A 3,126-nucleotide genomic window follows, 5' to 3' on the forward strand; every position below is an offset into this window, starting at 1 on the left:
CGTGCCTGGTGCATCCAGATATTCGTAAATCTCGACATCGTCGGGGAAAGCATGCCCAGTTCCTGAAGAGCTCCGGGCGCGCCTTGGCATAGTCGATGACGATGATCTGCGACCCTCGCGGCGACACCCTCGAACCAGGCAACACTCCACCCAGCACCCTCTAGTTCATGGTTCTGATAGCGTGGTCGTAGATGCATTCTTTGCAGATGTACATGTCGTTCAAAGGCGCGATGTCGCGCGCCCAGATGTACTCCGTTAGCCACCATGATTTATTGCTGACGTTGAAGCCCGGGCACGATCCCCAGGTCCCGTTCGTGGAGTTGATGCATGCCATGTCATAGACTATTAGGCTGGACGCGTAGGCTCGATCGCTTATATGCTCGGTGAGAACCGTGATGCGCTTTGCGCAACGCGAGCAGCAGGGCTCCTTGATGCAGGTCCAACACATTGTTGCCAGGCTGGTGATTGCGAGTGTGGACGAAAATGTTCGTTGGGCGTATTTATATAGGCAGAGTCGGCCGTATAGGCATTCGGCTCGGTGGTAGTCTAAGTTAGAAGATCATGCAGCCGCATGTAGATGCTGGTGCTGGATATATTGCTGTCAACCGTTGCAGCAACAAAGTGCGCTGGTAAGCGGGGTGCGTATGGAGGTTCACCACTTGCTGAGCAGCAGCGAGATGGACACTGAGCTCCATACCGCTGACAAGAATTGAAGGATGAGAGAAAGAGAAAACGCGATTATTGTGGGGTGATGGTTGCGACTTCCTCGTATGCCGAGTCTCGTCTCCTTCGAAACAGTCTCAAGTCTGCGAGATGCTTCCTTTCAACGTCGATTCACATGGCTCGACAGAAAAGAAAGCACTCCGTTCACTTTCAAAAGGGAAGCGTTACATTTGACTGTTCAAATTTTGTGCACCATGATTCACCTTGTATTGGGCTTGTTTAAGCGGATTGAGTCCGTGATTCACGACGATACCCATACGAATGAATCCAATATGCTCCATTCAACGTCACTATCCTAGGTCTTTAAGCATCATCGGACTTTGAATATTCTCTCACATACTACCCAAGCACGATTCAATTCAGGAATCAATCCTAAGACAACTTACCACATATTTCAAAAACGATATAATAATAGCATTTTCGTATAGTAGCTCGCTATATACTTCGCTGTTATTATAATATCTTACTATAGAACTGTCTATTTTAGGGAAAGAGATAATTTATTAATTAAGTCTTATGAAAGCCTATAAGAGAAACGACTAGAAGAGAATAGTTATATAGAATAGTAGATATTAATAAGGACTATTAGAAGGAGGGTAGCGCTTAATTTAGAGAAGGCTTAATCCCTTCGTCTTCCTCTTTCTTTTATCTTTTTATAACTATTTAATAGGTTTTAATCTATTAGATAATAGATCTTAGGATTATTAAATGAAATTTCTCTTCGAATTATTTATTTCTCTTCTAAAATAATAATAATAATATTAAATTATAAGAAATTATTAATAGAATTTATTAATTCTATAAATGATAATCTTAAAGAGGAAGGAATATAGAAAATATTATATATTATTAAGGTATATTCTAGGTAACGACTAAGAGGATAGGTTATAATATAATATAAATCGATAATAGAGAAATAAATAGATAAAGTCGATAGAGGAATAATAAAGTAAAAGAGAAGATATCTCGGGAGGGAAGTGTTAGAGGGGGAAACGAATAAAGGATTCTAGTAGCCCTTATTTTTAGCTATAGAATAATATAGTTTTCGTATAAATCGGAGGTAAGTAGGAATTTAGTTAATTAAGGAATAACTTTGAGGATAGCTCGGATTAACCCTAGTAGGAGTAAGGGTAGTCCTAGAAGGTATCCGTTCCTAATAGTTAAGAACGTAGAAAATAGATAGGAATTACTACGTAAGGGGAAGTAACGAGTATAATCTAATATTAAGTATATATTCTATTATCTAGAAAATAAGAAAAAGGTCTAAGGGATTAGATCTATATATAATAGACTAACCTTCTGAATCACTGCCTGGATAGGGCGCTTAGACTACCTTACGACCTATAAGGAAGTAGAGTTAGTTTTTATCTAGCTTTAAAGCTAAATTAGTAATATATGAGAGAAGTTAATAGCTTATTAATATAGGATAGTTATATAGATATTATAAAAGTATATTATTCTATAGCCCGTCTTTTCTCTTTTCTAAGGATATAATATATTATTTAGTTAGCTTTTATTTACTACTAGAAGGGTATAAAGCCCTACTCCTATAAAAAATATATTATAAATATATCTAATAAAAAGGTAAGGTAAATTGAAGGAAAAATAATTTTAAAATCTATAAATCATTATAATATAATAAAAGTTAATATAATTTAAGCTATTAAAATTATAAAAAGATAATTTTTTTAATTAATAAAAATTAAATAGGTTAAATTATTTAAGGATATAGAGTATACTAGGATATACTAGTTATAGGATAAAGAAGTTTTAGGATAATGGGAATATTATCTTAGGACACTGTACTGCCGGGAAGTAGACGTGCGGGGATAGGTCGTCGTAAGGCTGGTCCTTTGTCATTTTTGGGAGAAGTAGGGCGTTGCTAGGCAGGTGATTTGGTGAAGTGGATAAACGCGTAACGCGTTAGGTGAGGATGCCTTATTGGAACTTCCACCCCTCATCCCCACTTTGGAATCTTTTCTACGGTCGCGATGACAGCGCAGCCCGATTTTCGCCAAGTTGCGGGTGCCTTTACTATACTTGCTGAGCAGAAGTGCTTTGCTACCCAATCTTCCGGCTGTGAATGGAGGGTGGGGAACTCCCTGGGATTGATGCAGGAGATGCGGAGGGAGATGATGCAGTTAGCTACCGCTGTTGGGCGTATAGAAACGCGTCTGAGCGCAGTGGAAGCGACGCTTGGTTCCTTGGGGAACGATTAGCTGCGGAGTAAGTGATTGTTCTGAAGTTTGCCTGATTGGTTTGGACTGACCTTGTGTGTCGTGCAGGAGCGCAAATAACCTGGCGAGATCATTGAATGGGGCAGCGGATGGTCAGGTGTTGCAGCCACTACTGAGTTTGGTCACGGGACGATTTGTTGAGTCGTTCCCTCGGACGTTGGCGGAA

This window comes from Verticillium alfalfae, genomic scaffold (assembly GCF_000150825.1).
Source record: "Verticillium alfalfae VaMs.102 supercont1.9 genomic scaffold, whole genome shotgun sequence".
In the NCBI taxonomy this organism is placed as follows: Eukaryota; Fungi; Ascomycota; class Sordariomycetes; order Glomerellales; family Plectosphaerellaceae; genus Verticillium; species Verticillium alfalfae.